We start from the raw sequence: 24,157 nt of genomic DNA, 5'->3' as shown, positions 1-24,157 counted from the left end.
CTAATTCGACGTTATTCTTGGTTTGGATTGGTTGACCATGCACGATGTGGTTGTAAATTGAAAAGCAAGACCATTGATCTAAGGTGTACGAATAACGAGATAATTCGGGTTGAGTCTACGGACTTAAAAGGGTTGCCAACCGTAATATCGGCAATGTTGGCCCGTAAATACGTAAGAAAGGGTGCGAAGCATACCTTGCGTATGTTCTAGATGACAAGGAGTTAGAAAAGAAACCCGAATCGTGGTCGGTGGTTTGTGAATACCCGGATGTTTTCCCGAAGAATTGCCGGGTTTACCACTTGCTCGAGAAATAGAGTTCGCATTGAATTGGTACCGGTACCACTCCAATTTCGATAGCTCCGTATCGTATGGCACCAACGAATTAAAGGAGTTGAAAGCTCGCTTGCAAGAATTGGTGGATAAAGGTTTTGCTCACCGAATTTTTCACCTTGGGGTGCACCGGTGTTGTTTGTGAAAAGAAGGGTGGAACCATAAGGTTGTGATCGACTATCGCCGCCTTAATAAAGCGACGATAGAGAACAAATATCCGTTATCACAGAAGCGATGATTTGTTCGATCAACTGAAGGGAGCCTCGGTGTTCTCGAAAATGGATTTGATGAATCGGATCTTCGGACCATATTTGGATCGGTTCGTAGTCGTGTTCATTGATGACATCTTGGTCTATTCAAGAAATGAGGCCGAACATGCTGAACACCTGAGGTTAGTGCTGCGAATCTTATGGGATAGGCAATTATATGCTAAGTTCAGCAAGTGTGAGTTATGGTTAAGAGAGGTTAGCTTCTTGGGGCATGTGGTATCTGCATCGGGTATTCGAGTCGACCCGAACAAAATTTCAGCCATACTTAATAGGAAGCCTCCGAGAAATATTACTAAGGTTCGGAGCTTTTGGGGCTTGCCGGTTATTACCGACGATTTGTAAAAAGGTTTCTCAACGATAGCCACGCCAATGACAAAGCTACTCCAAAAGGATGTTAAGTTCGAATGGGCGGAGAAATGTCAGAAAAGTTTCGATCAACTGAAAACTTATTTGACTGAAGCCCCAATTCTAGTGCAACTCGAATTTGGCAAAGAGTTTGTCATTTATAGTGACGCCTCCCTACTTGGGTTAGGTTGCGTATTGATGCAAGAAGGTCGAGTTGTGGCCTATGCGTCGAGGCAATTAAAGCCACATGAGAAAAATTATCCGACCCATGGTCTCGAATTGGCTGCCATCGTATTCGCCTTAAATATATGGCGACATTACTTATTTGGTGAGAAGTGCCATGTGTATTCGGATCATAAAAGTCTCAAATATTTGATGACTCAAAGGGACTTAAATCTGCGATAAAGACGTTGGCTCGAGCTGTTAAAGGATTATGAGCTGGTCTTTGACTATCACCCGGGAAAGGCGAATGTGGTTGCAGATGCCTTGAGTCGTAAATCATTATTAGCTTTACGAGCGATGAACGTGGACTTGTCCGTTCGATCCGACAATGTGTTAGTAGCTGAATTGAAAGCCAAACCATTATTGATACGTCAAATTCGTGAAGCTCATAAAGTCGACGATAAGTCTGGTTGCAAACGGGCTAAGTGTGTTCAACAAGGAATCGGAGTTTCAAATCGATGATGACGATTGTTTGAGGTTGAGAATCGTCTGTGTGTTCCAAAGAATTGAACATATTTCGATAATTCGAAAGAAGCCCATTGTAGCCGAATGGCAATCCACCCGGGAGTACGAAATGTACAATGATTTGGAACGTCGGTTTTGGTGGCATGGTATGAAACGAGACATCTCCGACGCCGCTTCGAGGTGTTTAATATGTCAACAAGTGAAAGCGGAACATCAAGTGCCTTCAGATTACTTCACCGATCACGATACCCGAGTGGAAATGGGATCGAGTCACAATAGACTTTGTATCCGGACCGCCATTGTCGCAAGTAAGAAGGATGCGATTTGGGTCGTGGTAGATAGATTGACTAAGTTGGCTCACTTTATCCCCGACGTCACGGATTTTTCAATGGACAAACTAGCCGAATTGTACGCTTCTCGATTGAGATTACACGGGTGCCTATTTCCATCGTGTCGGATAGAGATCCGAGATTTACCTCGCGATTTTGGAAGAAGTTGCGAGAGGCTCTGGGTACGGTTGCATTTCAGACCGCCTTTCACCCCAAACCGATGGTCAATCCGAGCGGATGATTCGGATACATGAGGATATGTTAAGATGTTGCATCCTCGAGTTCGATGGTTCATGGGAACGATATTTGCCTTTGATTGAATTCGCTTACAACAATAGTTTTCAATCAAGTATTAAGATGGCACCTTACGAGGCCTTGTACGGGCGTAAATGCCGTACACCATTGTGTTGGACGAGAGCTCGGTGAAAGCAAAATTTTCGGTGGACTTGATTAAAGATGCTGAATGAAAGTGATAGTGATCCGTGAAAATCAAGATAGCCTCCGATCGTCGAAGTCGTATGCGGATCTGAGCGTAAAGACATCGAGCATCGTGGGAGATAAAGTGTTTCTCAAGGTTTCGCCTTGGAAAAGATACTCGATTCGGCCGTAAGGTCAAGTTGAGCCCGAGGTTCATTGGGCCATATGAGATATCCGAGCGAGTCGGTCCATTGCATATCGTTTGATTTTTGCCCCTGAACTTGAAAAGATTCACGATGTCTTTCATGTTTCGATGCTTCGACGCTATAGATCCGATTCGTCAGACGTAATTAGTCCATCGAGGTTGAAATTCAATCCGATGTGAGTTATGAAGAAGAACCGATTCGTATCCTAGCTCGGAAGTGAAGGAGTTATAAACAAAAGGGTTCCGTTAGTAAAAGTGTTATGGCTCAAACACGGATGGAAAAAGCTACTTGGGAACCCAAGAGCCCTATGAAAGAGCGTTACCCAAACCTATTTACGGTAAGATTTTCGGGACGAAAATTTCAAGTGGGGAGAGTTGTGACACCCAAAATTGACACTAGTCGGGTGTGGTTTCGAGACCACAAAACCGAGGCATAAAAATAATTTATAATTTATTTTGATGCCTATAATATGTGTTAATTCATGTGTGACATTTTTGATGTTTCGATTTAGAGTTATAAATGTGAATTTCACTAGAAAGGACCTAGTAGTAAACTTTGAAAGTATGATGGGAAATGTGTGATGACTAGTTGATAATGCATGCAAAAATAAGGATTTGCATGTCAAATTCCCCTAACATGAAGTGGCCGCCATGACAAGAGGGTATGGGCTAAACATGTCATGAAACATGTTTTGTTGGTGCATTAGGGTGAAATAATAAACAAAGGTGTATGGGTGATAAAAGAATGAAAAAAAATGTGTGTGAGTGTGGTATTCCCCCTTGCCGTGAGTTGAGAAAGAAGGAAGAAAAAAATTGTTGTGTTCATCCTTTCTCATCTTTTTGGCCGAAAATCATAACGAGGAAGAAAGGGATTTTTGCTCCATTTGTGGTTTAAGAAGAGAACTAGAAGGAGATTTGGCCATACTTGCATCAAGATTAAGGTATGTTGAGGTTGTGTCATGAGATTCATGCTTGTTTTGGTTGCTAACTTGATGTGCATGTTAGCCATGGTTCAAATCCTTGCTATGCCATGAAAAAATGGTATTTGGCCAAGGTTGATATTGTGTTAAAGCCATTGCATGCTAAATGTGAAGCTTGTTGATGATGCATGTAATGATGGATTGACTACTCTTGAAATTTCTTTTAGTATTCTTGAGTAGGACATTGAATTCTTTGTTTAACCATGACCAAAGTTAAAAGGGTATGGTTGTGATGTATTCGCCATGGTGCATTCATGAGCATGATTTATGCTTGTTACTTGATTGGTAAAATTTGTATTTGGATGGGTATGAAACCCTTGAGATTCGCCTTGCACCTATATGTGTGTATGTGTTTGCACATGATGTATTGGCATGACATATATACTATTTCAAGGTATATATTTACTTGTGATGATGTTTGGTTATGAAGTACATGAGAGATGTGTATTGAGCTACAATATGTAATGCGTTAGTTAGTAAAATGCATGCTGTTTTTGTGTGGTATTATGTGCATAATTGGCCTCAACATGGACATGCATATTCGCCACATGAGGGAAATTGGTGTGCATGCATTCGGTTAGAGGCAAGCATATTGATGCCTATTCTTGGCTTAGAAAATTGCTAAGAGGAATATTAACTAATGTGTTGAGTTCGATTTGTGATTTCGTACATATGCGACTTTGATGCCTAATGAGCATATATATTGGCTAGGTATCTTGAATTCCTCTTCGATGCTCAAATGATAAAACCAATTTATTTGTTAAATTAAGCTCAAGAGCAAAGGGAGCTAAATCCGATAAGGGAAGGAAAAGTCGTCGAATAGCCGTCAAATCGTTCGACCACGCCGAGGTAAGTTTTAGTATCGAAACTTAGATTTTGATTCGATTGAATGAAGTAATAAGCAATCGAAATTGTGCCTTTGTATGTGGCCATTGAGTAGAAATGATATTTTTGCTAAGTGAATTGTGCATAAAAGTTATGTTATGAAATTGAAACAAAGATGTGTATGAATGTTCGAGTGATATCTGGGCTAAGCCCAAGGCAATTGTGCGAGTTATGATATCCGGCTAAGCCCAAGGCAATTAGGCGAGTTATGATATCCGGGCTAAGCCCAAGGCAATTGTGCAAATTGTGATATCCGGTTAAGTCCCAAGGCCTTTGTGCGGGTTACCATAACCGGCTATGTCCCGGGCGTTTGAACGAGTAGCTATATCCGGATAAACTCCAAGGTATGTGATTCGAGAACTTTGAACTTGCTGGAAAATTTTCAGTTAATGCACTTGTGAAATTCCCAACAACAAGGTATGTTTTGTGTGTGCTTCGCACACTATGAGTAAGTCGCGTATGAATATTCGCCTAATGATAAATGAGCTATCGGCATTAACTAGGCCGTTATTTGTGTATGAATATAAGAGTTGGGATTGTGAAGTAAGCATGTCTTTGAGAAATTGTGCATATGAATTATTGTTTAGCTACTTGAATGCTATGCTTTGGTTGTGTGTATATTATGGCTCAAACTTACTAAGCATAAATTGCTTACTCCGCTTCTTTGTTTCTCTGCTTATAGATTTTGCTCGTTAGAGATCGGATTCGAGATCATAGAAGTTGAAGTCAACCACACTATCAAAGCCCTTTTGGTACTCCTTTAGTTTAGTTTTGGATATGGCATGTATAGGACCACCCTCGGTTGTTTTAAGTACTTTGTGATGTATATGTGTGCCAAGCGAAAATGGTTCGTAAAAGTGGAGTATGGAATTTGACCATATGTGGTTTGTAATTATATTTGGTTTCATGATGTGATTATGGTTTGAATGAGAGAGTTGGTCACATGATCAGCCATTGGAATGGCTAAATATGATCATATGTGGACCTAAGTATGACTAGACTATAGTTGGTTCATGGGAACTACAATATAGGTAAAGCCTACCTTAAAAACAGAGGCTGCCAGCTGCAGTGACGTGGATGTGAAAAATCACCAAAATTTGTAGGAATGGTGTTAAATAGTGAATAAATTATGTGATCGAACCTTGACGAGTCTATTTTCATATGAAAGTAACGAAACGATCATATGAACAGTATACTGAGAGATATTAAAGTTCTCGTGAGACAGGGCCAGAACGGTTTCTGGGTCCCCTGTCGTGACTTTGAAAATTTACCATAAATTATCCAGAATGAATTAGAAGTCATGCCTTATATTTCCAGATTCCTTTTTCAGTCTAGTTTCATTAGAAACAAACGGCATCAGTATTGAAACCTTGTACAGAGAGATATTCAAGTTGTAACACGCGAAGGTCAGTGTAGTCGACCCCTGTATGGGTGACTTTAACTAATAAACTGTACCAATTGGCCTGACCAAAAATTCTAGAAATAAATCCATGGATGGATATATGAGTCTAAATTCAGGGAAAATTTACGGAATCAGTTTCCGAGTTTTAAAACTCGAGATATGCTTTTTAAGGCGACAGCGATGCAGTTTTCCAGCTTGCCTGGGAATGTCAAATTGGTCGGTGCCATAAGTGGTTTTGGCTTGTTAGCCCCTCGTGTCCGACACTGGCAACGGTCTCGGGTTCGGGGTGTTACAACGGTGCCACCAGATAATAGTGAAAGAACCGTTACAATTAGGGGCTCGAGAAGCCTTCTTCCAAGCTATAAATGAATGGTTTGTCGAGTTCGTTCGTACGAATCCAGCCGTTAGACCTCTAGGACCTCATGATCCTCAGACTACCCATGTAGCTTTCCCAATCACAGATACAGATCAAAGAGAGAAGCCACCAGTTGATAAAATTATGAAACAAGGGGCTGAAGAGTTTCGACTACTAAAGATGACGATGCAGAGAAAGCTGAATTTTGGCTTGAGAATACTATCAGGGTCTTTGATGAGTTATCCTACACACCTGAAGAGTGCATGAAGTGTGTTGTATCACTTTTACGAGACTCAGCCTACCATTGGTGGAAGACACTTGTGTCAGTAGTACAGAAAGAGAAGGTTACTTGGTATTTCTTTCAGGAGGAGTTCCGTAAGAAATACATTAGTCAGAGGTTCATCAACCAGAAAAGAAAAGAATTCCTTGAACTAAAGCAGGGTAAGCTGACAGTGATTGAATATGAACGTGAATTTTTCAGACTCATAATTATGTTCAAGAGTGTGTGTCTACTAAAGCTATTATGTGCAAGAGATTTGAAGATGGGCTCAATGATGATATTCAACTATCAGTCGGTGTTTTAGAAATAAAAGAGTTTGTTATTTTAGTTGAAAGAGCTTGTAAGGCAAAGGAGTTGCTGAAAGGAAAGGGTAAAGCTAAAATAGAGATGCAAGACACAAAGAAAAGACAGATGAGCAAGTCGTTTCAGTCTACATCCAAAAGGCCTAGAGAGTTCTCTATGAGATCCAATTTTTCAGCAGTATTCTAGTCAAAAGACAGGTAGAAGATTTATGGGTCAAAAAGCTCAGACCACTTCAATTACAAGTGTTGGCAGTATTTAGCCTGATAGACCCGAGTGTCCTCAATGTGGTTGATGTCATCCAGGTCAATGTCGAGCAATTGAGACTGGTTTTTTCTGATGTGGTGCATCAGATCATTTCATTTAGGAGTGTCCTAAGCTGGTTAAAAGAGAAGTAATAGTGAGAGTAAGATTAGGCAATGCCCCTGTTAGAGGCAGACCTCAGAGAAGTTCCGGAATAGGGGCAAGAAGAGGTGCATCTAGAGATTCAGCAATGAGACCAGATGTTAGAGCACCTGCAAGGACCTATGCTATCCGTGCTCGTAAAGAGGCATCCTCCCCCGATGTAATTTCGGGTACATTTTCTCTTCATGATGTTAATGTTATTGCTTTGATTGATCCGGGTTCGACCCATTCCTATGTTTGCATGAAATTGATGCCTAGTATGAACATGTCCATAGAGTCTATGGGATTTCTGATTAAAGTATCGAATCCATTGGGTCAGTATGTATTAGTAGACAAAGTATGTAAAAATTGCCCTTTGATGATTAGAGGTTACTATTTTCCGATCTATCTCATGCTATTGCCATTTGATAAGTTTGATGTGATTCTTGGTATGGATTGGTTGACTGCGCATGACATGATAGTGAATTGTTGAAAGAAATTCATTGAGTTGAAATGCAAAAATGGTGAAATTCTTCGGGTTAATTCAGATGAGTCATATAATTCAATTGCCATGATATCTGTCATGTCTACTCAGAAATGCTTGAGAAAAGGATATGAAGCTTATCTTGCTTTTGTGTTGAATACTAAAGATCCAGAGTTGAAAATTGAATCAGTGCCTGTGGTATGTGAGTTTCCTGATGTGTTTCCGGAAGAACTACTAGGTTTGCCTCCTATTAGAGAAGTTGAGTTTGGTATTGAATTGGTTATGGGTCCAACACCCATTTCTATTGCTCCTTATAGAACGACTCCAATGGAATTGAGAGAATTGAAAGCTCAGTTGCAGGAACTAACAGAGAAAGGCTTTGCAAGACCTAGTTGTTCACCATGGGGTGCATCAGTGCTCTTTGTGAAAAAAAAGATGGTTCGATGAGATTGTGCATAGATTATTAGCAGCTTAACAAGATGACTATTAAGAACAAGTATCCACTGCCTAGAATTGACGGTTTTTTTTATCACTTGAAGGGAACTACTGTGTTCTCCAAGATAGATTTGAGATCTAGATATTATCAGTTGCAAATTAAAGAGTCAGATGTTTCGAAGACTGCTTTCTAGACTAGGTATGGCCATTATGAGTTCCTTGTGATGCCATTTGGCTTGACTAATGCTCCTACCATTTTCATGGACTTAATGAATCGAATTTTCAAACCTTACTTGGATAAATTTGTAGTTGTGTTCATTGATGATATCTTGATTTATTCTCATGATAAGATTGAGCATTCAGAGCATTTGAGAATAGTTTTACAGACTTTGAGAGATAATCAGCTTTATGCCAAGTTTAGCAAAAGTGAGTTCTAGTTATGGGAAGTTGGTTTTCTTGGACATATAGTCTCAATTGAAGGTATTAGAGTAGATCCAAGCAAGATTTCAGCCATTGTTGATTGGAAGCCTCACAGGAATGTATCAGATGTCAGAAGTTTTCTTGGTATCGCCAGTTATTATAGACAATTTGTGGAGGGATTTTCCTTGATAGCTACTCCATTGACAAGATTGCTACAGAAAGATGTCAAGTTTGAATGGACTGAAAAGTGTCAGTAGAGTTTTGACAAGTTAAAGGCATTGTTGACTGAAGCTCATGTCTTAGTACAACCAGAACTGGGTAAAGAGTTTGTGATTTACATTGATGCGCCCTTCAATAAACTAGGCTAGGTACTTATCCAGGAAGGAAAGGTAATTGCTTATGCCTTTAGACAGCTAAAGCCACATGAGAAAAATTATCCAATACATGATTTAGAACTAGCTGCCATTGTATTTGCATTGAAAATCTGGAGACATCACTTGTATGGTGAGAAGCACCGAATATTTACTAATCAAAAAAGTTTGAAATACTTGATGACTCAGAGAGATTTGAACTTGAGGCAAATAAGATGGCTAGAGTTGATTAAAGATTATGAACTAGTGATCGATTATCACCTGGGTAAGGCAAACGTAGTTGTTGATGCTTTGAGTAGAAAATCTTTATTTGCATTAAGAGCTTTGAACACTAGTTTAACCTTATCAGATGATGGCTTTATCTTATCCAAATTAAGAGCTAATCCAATGTTTCTTGAAGAAATTTGTGAAGTTCAAAAAGATGACAGTGAGTTGCAAGCCAAAAGAGCTTCATGTGAATCGGGTATAGAGTCAGATTTTCAGATCGGTTCTAACGATTGTTTAATGTTTAGAAATCGATATGTGTACCAAAGAATGATGAGCTTATTCAAAATATTTTAGAGGAAGCACATAACAGTTCCTTGTCTATTCATCTAGGTAGTACAAAGATGTATAATGATTTGAAGAAAATGTATTGGTGGGTAGGAATGCAGACAGATATCTCAGAGTTTGTTTCTAGATGCTTGATCTATCAGCAGGTAAAAGCCGAACATCAGGTACCTTCAGGTTTATTGCAGCTTGTGTTAGTTTCTGAGTGAAAATGGGACCGAGTTGCCATGGATTTTGTGACAGGATTGCCGTTGACACCGAGAAAGAAAGGTGCAGTATGGGTTGTGATTGATAAGCTAACGAATTCGGTTCATTTTATTCCAGTTCGTATGGATTATTCACTTGACAAGTAGGCCGAGTTGTATATTTCAATGATAGTCAGACTACATGGAGTACCGTTATCGATTATTTCAGATAAAGACCTGAGATTCACTTTGCAGTTTTGGAAAAAGTTACAGGAATCTTTGGGCACAAAGTTGAACTTTATTACAACTTTTCATCCTCAAATCTATGGCCAGTCAGAGAGAGTTATTCAGATACTTAAGGATATGCTCAGATGTTGTGTCTTAGAATTTCAAGTTAGTTGGGAGAAATATTTGCCGTTGGTAGAGTTTGATTATAATAATAGTTACCAGTCGAGTTTGAAAATGACACCTTATAAAGCTTTGTATGGACATAAATGTCACACACCTTTGTATTGGTCAGAGCTTAAAGAAAATCAGATTTACGAGGTTGATTTAGTTAAAGAAACTGAAGAGAAAGTGAAAGTTATCAGAAATTGCTTGAAAGCAGCTTCATATAGACAGAAGTCTTATGCAAGCTTGAAAAGAAAAGATATTGAGTATCAAGTTGGTGACAAAGTGTTCTTGAAAGTATCCCCATGGAAGAAAGTCTTTAGATTTGGCAAGAAAGGCAAACTAAGTGCACGTTTTATTGGACCGTTTGAGGTGACTAAAAGAGTTGGACCATTAGTATATCGGTTAGCTTTGCCGCCAGAGTTATATAAAATTCATGATGTGTTCCATGTGTCCATGTTACGTTGTTACCGTTCTGATCCTTCACATGTGATTTCACAGACAGAGGTTGAGATTCAGCAAGATATGACTTATGGTGAAGAACTGGTAAAGATTTTTGTTCGAGAGGTCAAGCAACTAAGGAACAAAAGTATTGCACTTGTGAAAGTATTATGGAATAGGCATGGAGTATACCAGGCTACATGGGACCCTGAAGAGGTTATGCGAAAACAGTATCTAAACCTATTCACAAGTAATATTTTCGAGGACAAAAATCCCTAAAGGGGGGAGAAATGTAACACCGCAAAATAGGGCCTAAAAGGAACAGTGGTTGCAAAACCATGAATCCAAGATAGAAAAGTTTATTCCGATTAATTTTTATAATTTACCAGGTGATTAGATGCATGTGTTAGAGTATCGATGAAAAATTTTATAGATAACATGCTTAATTTACCTACTAGGGCTTAATTGTAAAAGTTGATAAATATGAGTTTTAGATGCTAAAGGATTAAATTGAAGAGCATAATTGAAGTAGAGGTCCTTAAATGGTAATTAGACTATTAGGTTTTCATAGACAAAAATGGACATACATAGATAAAAATAACTAAAGTTTTTGTAGCACCCCTATCCCGTAACCGTCGCCAGAATAGGTAAGGGGCATTACCGAACTTGTAACTCATGTCAGAACAGTAAAATTTTGAACTTTTTCTTGAAATAAAGATCGTTCATTTAAATAAGTACTAAGCACGACCAGAGGTAAAATTTAAACTTCACTAAGTAAACATTCAAAAGATGCCATTTTCGCATGGCTTATATACATTAACCAAAAATATTCTTTCGCCACTAGTCTATTCTATACATGCCATAAAATAATTCTAAACATAACAAGAATAAGCGGTGGATAGTGATAGTGTGACTAGTTCTTTGACGATCCCGAGCCCAGTAGCCAAGAATGAGATCTATAAAACAGAGGAAACAGAGTAAACGGAGTGAGCATTACAATGCTTAGTAAGTTTTAAGCGGTGTCAACGGATAACAATCAAATTATAACATAGTTGTTCGTATATTTTATTTCACTCTTCCTTCGGCATACCATCCCTTTACCGAATATGCACATCTCATCATATACAATAGGCGATAAACTTTCACATAAAAGTGAGCTCATGTGACATAGATACATTGTATGATTTCACATAACCTCTCACATTGATCCGATGTCACATAATCATAGGAATAGTCTCATAGATTGCTCTCGTATGCATCACATAACTACCTTATGATTTAGTTCAAATCAAGCTCACATATAAACTTGGAGTACATACTGCTTAACCTTTCGCATTGAATATATTTATAAGCAATTCTTATTACGAAGTCTTATAGCTTTAACCTCTACTTGGATTATCGGCGAGACCTTTAGCTCGCATTTAAATCTCCACATCGGTTATCGGGTCTTACCGGACAAAATCTCCACACGTAGTCATCGGGTCTTACCCGACATAATCTCCACACGTAGTCATCGGGTCTTACCCTAATATATTTCCAAGTTTCATGTACATTTAATCACATGTTACAACATTCACATCGACTATCATATTTGTAATTCATTTGCCTCATCAAATATCTAATAATACACACCTTTCACATTTGGTCGTTCGGCCACAATATACGCACATCGCCTACATATTTCACACTAGCCATTCGGCTTTACCACATATACATATCTCATATATATATTTCACATTGACCATTCGGCTTTACCACATATACATATCTCATATATATATTTCACATTGACCATTCGGTTTTACCACATATGCATGTTCATATTCACCACATTGGCCATTCGGCCTTATCACACATATGCATGCTCACATTCATCACATTGGCCATTCGGCCTTATCACATATATGCATGCTCACATTCATCACATTGGCCATTCGGCCTTATCACATATATGCATGCTCACATTCATCGCATTGGCCATTCGGCCTTATCACATATATGCATGTTCACATTCATCACATAAAATCCTAAATCAAAATATAAATTTCATGTATTCACATCACAATTATCCAAATATACTTCACATACCACATATACTATCATGTATACACTTTGTCTTGGCCGAATCTACATCAATCATTTTCCAATGAATAATTCAATTTCACACCATACTATCATTTCATATTCGAATACTCATAAACTTACAATTTCACAAATTTTAATATCAAAGATCCGTCTAACACTCATATATCATTTTACAATATCACGATTTAGAATTCACGTATGGGTTTAATCAATAGCTTATGAGCAACTAAAACAAGTTTTATCCATGTTTACAACAAAATCACATATTCACTACGAGCTGTTTTCCTGAGCAATAGTCACTAAATTATTTATAATTAGAGCTAAAAAACTCCAAATCACTTGCCGTTAATTTTCCCTGAATATAGACTCGTATATCTTCCATCCATAAAATTTCCAGAATTTTAGGTTTGGCCAATCAATACCAGATTTTTCTTAAAGTTTCCCTGTTTCACTGTTTGACTAATCGACCATTCTTCACTACTTAATCAAATTTTTCATTGTACAGAATTCATAATGTGTTCTATTTAATTTCATTTGAAACTATACTCATTAAGGAGTCTAAGAATATAAATCTTATCTTATAACCATTTTTTACAAATTATAATGATTTTCCAAAAACAAAATAGGGATTTCGAGTCATTCGACACTGTCCCACACAACTTTAAATATCGCTTATAGGAAATTTCTTTGCTTCCACGGTCTCTTTTATAAGAAACTAGACTAACTAAGCTTAGATTACATATTTTATTCAGCCTATAATTCCACACCAACAATTTATAGTGATTTTCTAAAATCACATTACTGTTGTTGTCCAAAGCAAATTATTACAATTTGCTCTTAAATTTCCAAGTCCAAACACTTATGAACTTACCATTTGAGTTTAAGACATATCATGGCCACATCATATCTTATTAAATCAACTCATTATGTCCTATTATGATTGAATTTACTCAACGTTTAATCACTTAAAACTTACCTCGAAGTGGTCGACGATTAGATGTCCACGGCTATTCGCTTACTTTCTCTTTTCCGTATCCGACTTTGATCCTCTTTGCTCTTAAGCTTAAGTAAAACAATAGATTTGCTTAAGTACTTCACTAATATTATTCACTTAACAATCACATTTGGCAATCACATATCATTTAATCTTTGATTGACCAATTTAATGTATACCAAAATCCAATCATACATCTAACCTTTATCTCAATACCAAACCGAGTTATAAGATCATACATTATACTAAGCATATCATTAAACATACCTATTCAATTTAGCTAATTTCATAGCTGATTAATCACCTTACCCCACATTACTCAATGCTGAATATTAACCCAACATCACAAGCATAATCACCATGAAACTTACCTTAATACACATTTTATCCCATTGCCGAATACATATATATATCATCAAACAAATATTTATTCACATAACAACAATTCATTCACATCTCTATAAATGATCATAATCGGACATTATAAACAAATCAACTAGTTTAGCATTCAAATTCTTCTAACCATTCCTCAATCATTTACTCAATGAACAACAATCCAAACACATCAAAGCATAGTCGAATGTATCATTCTTCTTAAATTCAAAAATAAATACATGGGCTAACTTCAAAATCTATTTAACAACTCAACTTTATAAACACATATTCGGCTAGGAAGAAAGATTGATAATTTAACAACCTTAACTTAACACATAATTTGTTGTGACACATCTTTAAGCATTCTTTTATTCCATCAACTCAAAACACATTCATCACTCTCAATAACTAAACTCATATTCGGCAATGGCCTTCAATATAGTGACCGATTCTTCTCAACTAGCACCTAGTGTACACACATGATCATTTGTTTGATTCAAGCACCTATCCACCAAAAATTCATCCAAATTAACAAGAACAACAACCACATTCTTTGTTATCTACCATGACCGAAACCCATATTCATTCACCAAATATCAAAAATTTATCATCAATTTGACATATAAGGACATAACCAAATGTTTCTTCCAACACAAACTCAAAAATTAACACATGGGTCATGTTATGAGTACCAAAACAAACTCAACTTCACAAAAATTTCAAAAGAATATCATGATATCATACCTTAATTCCCCCCCCCAACAAGATGGCCGAATGCCTTAGGTGTGCTTTCTTCCATTTCTTGGTTAGTTTCGGCTTGAGAGAGGTAGGAGAAGAAGATGAACATTTTTTTTTCTTTTCTTTTGTTTTCTTCCTTCAATTCACGGCAATGGAGGGGGGGCATGGATGAGACAACTTTGTTTTCATCACCCCTCTCTTTTCATTACTTTATTACTAACCTCTTATTTTATTCTTTCTAACATAACACACTAACACAACATGTTTCCAACATGTTTCACCCCATAGCATGGCCGGCCACTAGCTCTAATTTTGGGTAATTTGACATGCAAACCCATCATTTTCATAACATGCATTAATAGGCCACTTTACATTTGCCTAGCACATTTCTAAATTTTCTCACATAAGTCCTATTTAATAAAATTCACTTACAATTAACAAAATTCAAACATGAAATTTTCACACATGCATATATACATATAATAAGCATCAACTATGACGGTTAATTATTTTTATGACTCGATTTTGTGGTCCCGAAACCACTTTTCGACTAGGGTCAAATTAGGGGTGTCACAACTCTTCCCCCCTTTAGGGATTTTCGTCCCCGAAAATTTCTACCGATGCATAGTTTAGGATAACGTCCTCTTATTGAATTATATTCATATAAACATTAGCTCATCGATAGCAATTGTAATTCATTTTTGATTTCGCATCGATCTATAAAATCATTTTCTTATCTTAAAACAAATACATAAACATTTCTACAAGTATGCACATATATCTCATTTTCTTGATTTCATAAGCAATAATCACTTAACTTAATTCACAAATGCATTTCAAACACATATTAAGCACATATTAACATGTATATTTCACATCATCAACCCACATATTTGTAACCCACATTTTCATTCATGTATAAGTCAGAACTCTGACCGAAAGTACACATATACTCAAACATCCCAATAAATATCCTTTATAACTCCATCATATCTCACTATTCAACTTAACCTATTTCCAACAGAAAATCAACTTCCACATACCTAAACATTGAATTCATTTAGCACATTCAATCACCGTTAACGATACCCGTATTGTAACACCCCAAATCCGGCCCAGACGTTATGGCCGAATCTGACGTGCCACATTGGAGTTGAAAACCCACGTTCCGTTTTAGTGTTTTAAAACCATACATTTTATTGAGTTAACAAAGTGTATGGAAGCTGGGCACCGTAGGTATCCGAGACAGAGGAGGTGAGCCATGAAGGTCGCTAAGTACCCACTCTTTAATTGGATCCAATCCTAGACATGCCCACAACCATAGCCACACTTTGTTATATCGAGTTTAAATTTGTTTAAGTGGATGTCTTTGATAAATCGATTAATCGTGGTGTTGAGATATTTTGAAAACAAGTATCATTTTGAAAACACGTCCTAAGTCTAGCCCATTTGAATAATTATTAACCAATTTTAAAGTTATTAAAATTAAAATAATTCAAAAGAAATAAAAGGAAAGTTAAAATTGGCCTTATTACAACCCAAAATAAATAATAATTAAAGGAAATTAAATGAAAACCAACACTTATTTAAAAGCCCAAAGATGATCACCGTGGCCACTCAATCCTCTCCGCCCAAGTCCCCACATCAAGGCTCACCGCAAGGTTAAGGAAAGGGGGTGAGTTTGGAAACTCGAGTGTGCAACAAGCCCTTTCGAGCCCAAAACAATAACGGCTGTTGGGTCTAAGCCCAAATCCAATCTCAATCATGCACCGGGTCAGTAGCCTTTTCATATTTCATATTTCATATCTTGGTCAAGCCTTTTCATATTTCATATTCTCGGGCGAAGGCTTTTCATATTTCATATTATCGGGCAAGCCTTTCTCAGCAAACGGTATGGCCCTTAGGCCCATTTCAATGTCACATATAATTTCAATGAAAGAATGCAACCCATTTAAGGAGACTACTCAACCCACTATCCGCTACTCTCCACCCGCATCAACCAACACACCATGTGGGATTAACTCGACCCACCCCGCCAAACTCTCCTTTGGCAAAGATAGTTGCTTTATCATATAACCGAGGCCTAGCCTTTTTAATAAGCTGGGCAAAAGCCCTTTCAATAATTGGGGCAAAAGCCCTTTTATAATCTGGGCATAAGCCCTTTTGATAAGCAGGGCATAAGCCCTTTTCACTTCCTCCATCCATATAAAACCCAACCCAATGCATTTATGATTACCTCATGTGCATATCATACATATCATGTGCATATCATACATTTCATGTGCATATCATACATACCATATTTATCAAAATCCCATGTATTAAAATCATACATAAACCCTAGGGGTATAATGGTCATTTTACCTAGGGGCAAAACGGTCATTTTCATGGTATAAGGGTAATCTCATAATTTTACCAAAATTAGGGTTTCCATGTTCATTAACGATTACTAACAATCCATGGGTGCAAACAAGTGATTCTAGCCCATTTTTAGCGAAATCGAGTTATTGGGCCTAAAACCCTAATGGGCCCTACTTAGCCAATTTCGTCATCTAGGCCCATTTAGCCTATATTCCATAACAGCTTTTAACAGTCTTATCATGCCATATGATGATTTCCGCTTTCTACCAATTTTACCCAAATGGGCCCGAAAGCGCAATGGGCCCCACTTCCCCTCGAGGCCCAACTTACTAAGAACGCCAAAATCACATTCTTACCGCTTTCCATCGTTCTCGATCACCGTCTCATCGATTCTAACTAACTAGTGAGCGTTATTGCTCACAAGTCCTCGAAATGCCGTAATTTGGCATTTCGCTTTTCGGCATTTTATCGCTTTAAGCTATGAAAAAGGGTTCGTTACACACCTGTTTTGCGATATTCCTTGACGAGATCTCCTCTGCGATTTCTCCTATAATCAACCACTTATAGATTAGACCATGTTAATATTAAACCAAATCGAAAACTTCCTATTATCATCACTTACACATTCGACCACCATCCATAATGGCCTTAGGAATCTTACCTTTGTCTCGATTGATGACTAAGTCTAGCCACTCCGTGATCCAAGCTACTCCAAGTCGACACTACACCTTGCTGCTCCTCCAATAAACAAACCAAAAAATATTAAAAGAAGACCCCATAAAGTCTATACCCATATTCGCCATCTCCTAAATTTGGGGTTTGACTTTTGGCCAAAGTTACACTAGGAATTGTTTAGAGTTTGAACACTTACCACAGTCTTTCTCCGTTGAATCCGGATGTCTAAAAGGTAAAGGAACCAAACGCCAACTATTGAAAAGGAAGAAAAAGGTTGCTGGTCACAAAGAATCGGCACCCCTATCTTCATCGATTCGCTTTTTATGCACTTCGCAAAAATAGAGATAAGGAAACCAATGGTGAATGAAAGGAAATAGTGGGCTGATTTGAAAGAAAGAAAAAGGAAGAAAATTGAGTAGAAGGGAGGTAGATTCGCTGGAAAAGAAAGAGAAAAAGCTACACACCAAAGAACAAAATCGGCACAACTAAGACCCTAATGCCAAATTACTAACCTAATACCCCTCTGAAAATCCCTCTCCAAACTCCCTTATTCGCCAACTCTATCTCCATATCACATCCCTAAAATCTCTCCCTTATCCCTCCTTAATTTATGCATTTGACTTGATCCAACTCTCTTCTCTACGTAATCCACTCGGTTCCAACACTTACCCTTCCCGCACAAAATAAATACTCCTATTTGCCAACACAGGAATCGATCCTGTGTCTTCCCCAACACTTACACGCCACCTTTAAAGCTCCCTAGTGGCGCCACTTAGCCGCTTTGCGGAGGATCTTTTGTGATACACTTTACCCACAACTTAATATAAGGGCACCTAGCCGAACCCCTAACTCCTAAGTCCAAAATTTAAAAATTCCACCGGTTTTGGCCAACTCATGGGCCTTCCATAAGCCCATTTACATACCCAAATTATGAATTCCATCATCACCTACCAAATTTTAGAAATTTACTTAAAATATCAAGAATCGCGAAAACCCAAAAATCGGATGTTACAACTCTACCCTCCTTAAAGAAATTTCGGCCTCGAAATTTACTCCGTCCAAACAGTTGAGCGTCTCGACGACGCATTGCCTCTTCGGTCTCCCAAGTAGCTTCTTCCTTGCCATGGTTCCTCCAAAGTACCTTCACCAACGGATCGACCTCCTTCTCAACAACTTGACATCACGATCAAGTATTTGCACAGTTCCTCTTCAAAGGTCAAATCCGATTGTACCTCAATTTACGTGAATCGGCACGATATGAGTTGGGTCGAACGATATCGCCTTAGCATGGACACATGGAAGACATCGTGAATGCGATCCAGTTCTGGAGGTAACTCTAGCTGATAAGCCACCGGCCCTATCCGCTTAATGATTCGGTAAGGCCCAATAAACCGTGGGCTCAACTTACCCTTCTTACCAAATCTCAAGATCTTCTTCCAAGGCGAAACTTTCAAAAAGACCATGTCTCCTACCGCATATTCAATATCCTTACGCTTCAGATCGGCATAAGACTTTTGTCGATCCGCCGCCTCTTTTCACCTCTTCCTGATTACCTTAATCTTGTCTTCGGTATCTGCCACCAACTCTGGTCCAAGTATTTGCCTTTCCCCCAATTCTGCCCAACAAGTAGGCGAGCGACACCTTCGCCCATATAGTGCCTCATATGAAGCCATCTGAATACTTGCTTGATAACTGTTGTTATACGTGAACTCCGCTAAGGGCAAATGGTCCTCCCAACCGCCTTTAAACTCAATAGCACAACCCTCAACATATCCTCTAAAATCAATAACCTCTCTGGCGCCCATCCGATCGAGGGTGAAAAGCCGATCTTGAAATCCAATCGCTTCCCAATGCCTCATGCAACTTCGCCAAAACCGAGATGTAAACCTTGGGTCTCGATGCTGAAATTATCGATCTTGGCACACCATGCAATCGTACTATTTCCGCCATATACAATCCGCCAACTTCAAGTGAGTAATCGGTTCGGACAGTATGAAATGAGCGATTTCGTGAGTCTATCCACAATCACCCAAACCAAATCCTTCTTGGAAGGTGTCAACGGCAACCCACTTACAAAGTTCATAGTTACCCTTTCCCACTTCCAAAGTGGTATCTTTCTTGGTCAGTAACAATCCCGAAGGTAGTTGATGCTCGGCCTTCACTTGTTGACATGTCAAACATCTTCCAACAAATTCGGTCACTTCTCGCTAAGCCCAGGCCACCAATATTGCTCTCGCAAGTCTCGATACAACTTACTCCCTCCCGGATGCATAGCACAAGGTCCATTATGTGCCTCTTTCAAAATCATCAATCTCAAATCGAGTCTTTCGGCATACAAATTCTTCCTCGAAAACAAAGAACTCCCTCACTATTTAACCCAAAGTCGATTCTCCCCTTCTCAACTTGTCAAACCGAAGCGACCAACGACTCGTCCTCCAAATTGTTGCTTTTAACTGTTCTACCCAAGTCGGTCTCACCAGTACTCTCGCCAACAAACTCCCATCGTCATACAAACTTAGACGAGCAAACATCGCCTTTAATTCCGCCACGACTCTTCGACTTAGCGCGCAGCCACGACATTCGCCTTACAGGGTGGTACTCAATCGAATACCATAGTCCTTTAACAACTCTATCCACCTTCACGCCTAAGATTCACTCCTTTTGAGTCGCAAGTACTTAAGACTCTTGTGATCCGTATAGATGATGCATTTCTCTCCATACGGTAATGCCTCCATATCTTAAGTGTAAAGATTACACGCCAATTCCAAGTCATGCGTAGGGTAGTTCACCTCATGTGGCTTAAGCCGTCGTGAAGCATAAGCGACCACTTTACCCTCTTCCATCAACACGCAGCCCAAACCTACATGTGACGATCACAGACACCGTGAAATCCTTACCGGACTACGGTGAATCAAACCGGCGCTTAGTCAAAACCTTCTTCAACTTCTCAAAAGCCTCTTCGCTTATTTGTCCAAACAAAAGGTGCTCCTTCCTTATAAGTTTCGTTCACGGTCGCCAACACGTAAAATCCTTCCATGAATCTCCGATAATAACCTGCCAACCCCAGAAAACTTCGAATCTCTGTTACCGACTTTGGTGGCTTCCATTCCAAAATTGCTTCAATCTTCCGAGGGTCCACCTTGATCCCCTCGGCAGACACAACATGCCCCAAGAAGGTAACTTCCTTCAGCCAAAACTCGCACTTACTAAACTTTGCATAAAGTTGCTTCTCCCTTAACACTTGCAGCACTACACGAAGATGCTCATCATGCTTCTCTTCCGTTTCCGAATACACCAAGATATCATCAATAAAATGACTACAAACTGATCCAAGTATGGCTGGAATACCCGATTCATCAAATCCATGAATGCTACCGTGCATTAGTCAACCCAAATGGCATTACCGTAAACTCGTAATGACCATATCGAGTCCCTAACACCGCCTTATAAATATCCCCTCTTTAACTCTTAATTGATGATATCCAATCAAGGTCGATCTTAGAAAACACCGAGGCTCCTTTTAATTGGTCGAATGATCATCGATTCTTGGTAACGGATACTTGTTCACGATAGTCGACTTATTCAACCGCCGATAGTCAATACACATTCGCATAGTCCCATCTTTCTTCTTTGAACGATGCAGTGCACCCCACGAAGAAACACTTGGTCTTATAAACCTCTATCCAACAGCTCTTGAATCGAGCTTTCAATTCTACCAACTCCTTTGGTGCCATCCGATAAGGCGAATGGACACAGGAGTCGTTCGGTAGTAAGTCGATTCCAAACTCGACTTCTCTGTTTGGGGTAATCCAGAAGTTCATCCGAATACATCCTCAAATTCCTTAATAGTCCTAACCGACTCCACCGTTATCTCCTCAAGTCCCGTTTGACTTACAAAGGCCAAGCACGCCTCACAACCTTTCCGGATCAACTTCTACCCCTTAACGCCAAACAACATTGGATAAATAATCCTTCGCTCCCCTATGACCATTATCTCCTCATCTTCGACGCCTTAGTACCATCCTCTTTGCAAAGCACAATCCAACGTCGCCTTGTGCTTAGTTAACCAATCCATTCCTGAATAAGATCAAAATCCCGAAATGGCGCTCCATCAAATCTCCTTCAAAGATTTTATCTTGTGTCACTAACTGATCGCCCTAAAAATTTTATCTACCTTAACCGAATGTCCCAATGGACTTATTATCGATATCCCACTCACGCCTTCTCAAGAAGCACATCCAAAGCCCCAGATACATCACAAGCAACATACGAGTGGGTGGAACCCACATCAATCAAAGCAATGTAAGGCATGCTATGAATGAAGAACGTGCAGTTATAACATCGAGCGCCACCTCCTCACGACGTCGTGCAAAGCATAAACCAACGCCGGTTGTCGAGCTTCACATGTCGAGCACCTCCGCCAGTGCCCCACGCCCTCGCCCATTACCATTGCCACCTCTACCTTGCCTCGACCCCTCTGTGGTGGTGGTCCTCCTCGCCATGGTTGGACATCCCTTTGCTCTGCCGCTAGTTCCTGAGCTGTCCTCCGAGCACACTCTCTGAACTTATGCTCCTTAGATCCACATCGAAAACATGCTCCAGTTCGTTTCCAGCACTCCCCCATATGCACCTTACCACAATCCCTGCAAGCCTGCGGTCTATAAGTATTTACTGGAATTGCTCGAACCGGTTCCTCCATCCTTGCTCTTTTAACACTTCGATTCGTGGCACTCGAGGGTCTCAAATCCTCTTGAATCTGGTCGATCCTTCTCACGATTCGTCGCTCACTCACTTCACCTCCTCGGCTATCTTAGCCTTGTCTACCTACAAAACCACGCTCCCTCGTGGAGCTATCAATATCCTAAGCTCATCGCGGAGACCATCCTCGAAGCAGAACATCGCGCTCATATTCATTGCCACTATACCACTAGCATATCGACTCACCTCAAAATTTCGCCTCATACTCTGCTACCTTATCACCTTGAGTCGATTCAAGAATTCCTTCGACGAGCATCCACATAGCTTGCTCCAACATACCTCCCTTTAAAAACAGTTTTGAACAATTCCCAGGTTACTTGCTCAATTGGGGTACTCTCCCTTACGGTGATCCACCATCGATATGCCTCGTCACGTAGCAGCGACACAGCTCCTTTCAGCTTTTGCTCCACTGAGTAGTCTAGATCGTCCATGATCCGTTCTGTTGCCTCCACCAATATTCGCCACATTTGGGGCTACTTCAGATACACCCTAAATACTTCGCTCGTTGGCTCGAGTCGCTCCGATATAGACCCCTATTCACCGTCCCCAAGATTAGCTCCACCACTCTTTCTAAAACCCTTAACATGGCTTGGGATAAAGCGTCATCCCTGCAGCCCAATCATAAGACCAGTCTCCGTTGCTTGCGGCACGCCAGGTCCTCACCGTGGCCTATGCCCCGAGGATGAAGATTTAGCTTGCACCCTTCCGCGACCACGTCCATGGCCTCGCCCACGAGCTCCTCTAGTACTCATATCGAATTATCGATTTACAAATTTTATGAAATTAGTATAACGTTCCAATCGCTTATTAAGAAAATGTCTTATGTAGATATAGCACTCAAGGATTGTTTTCGTATCATCATAGCCTAGCTAAAGTCTCATTCCTACTGTTTACTGACTCTACCTAGCTAAGGTATCATAGTAGGGTCTCAAAGACTATTCAAATATCATATCAATATCATATATTGTAAGGAAAATATACTTACAGACTTGGTGTTTGGGGATTCATATGCCACTTCTTTCTCCAAAAAAACCATGTTTTTGATTATCGAAAATAGAAATTGAAAACTTTGATTTGAAAACTCCTTTTATTTTGAACTCTTAATTAAAACAGAAAAGATCGGTACCTTTTTAACATATATTTTCCATAAAACATCTTTAAAATGAATTTTTCGAAGCCATTTCCAAAATACCCTTCTTAGGCCTAAGTTTCCAAAACATTTTGGACCCGATCCACACCGAGTTGTTGCAACTTAGCTCGATACCACTAAATATAACACCCCAAACCCGCCCAGACGTTATGGCTTAATCGACGTGCACATTGGAGTTGAAAACCCACGTTCCGCTTTTAGTGTTTTAAAACCATACATTTTATTGAGTTAACAAAGTGTATGGAAGCTGGGCACCGGTAGGTATTCGAGACAGAGGAGGTGAGCCATGAAGGTCGCTAAGTACCAAGCTCTTTAATTGGATCCAATCCTAGACATGCCCACAACCATAGCCACACTTTGTTATATCGAGTTTAAATTTGTTTAAGTGGACGTCTTTGATAAATCGATTAATCGTGGTGTTGAGATATTTTGAAAACAAGTATCATTTTGAAAACACGTCCTAAGTCTAGCCCATTTGAATAATTATTAACCAATTTTTAAAGTTATTAAAATTAAAATAATTCCGAAAAGAAATAAAAGGAAAGTTAAAATTGGCCTTATTACAACCCAACAATAAA

The sequence above is a fragment of the Gossypium arboreum genome, chromosome 11, assembly GCF_025698485.1.
Source record: "Gossypium arboreum isolate Shixiya-1 chromosome 11, ASM2569848v2, whole genome shotgun sequence".
Classification (NCBI taxonomy): domain Eukaryota; kingdom Viridiplantae; phylum Streptophyta; class Magnoliopsida; order Malvales; family Malvaceae; genus Gossypium; species Gossypium arboreum.
The sequence above is the reverse complement of the archived record's forward strand: the minus strand, read 5'-3'. Positions refer to the sequence as shown.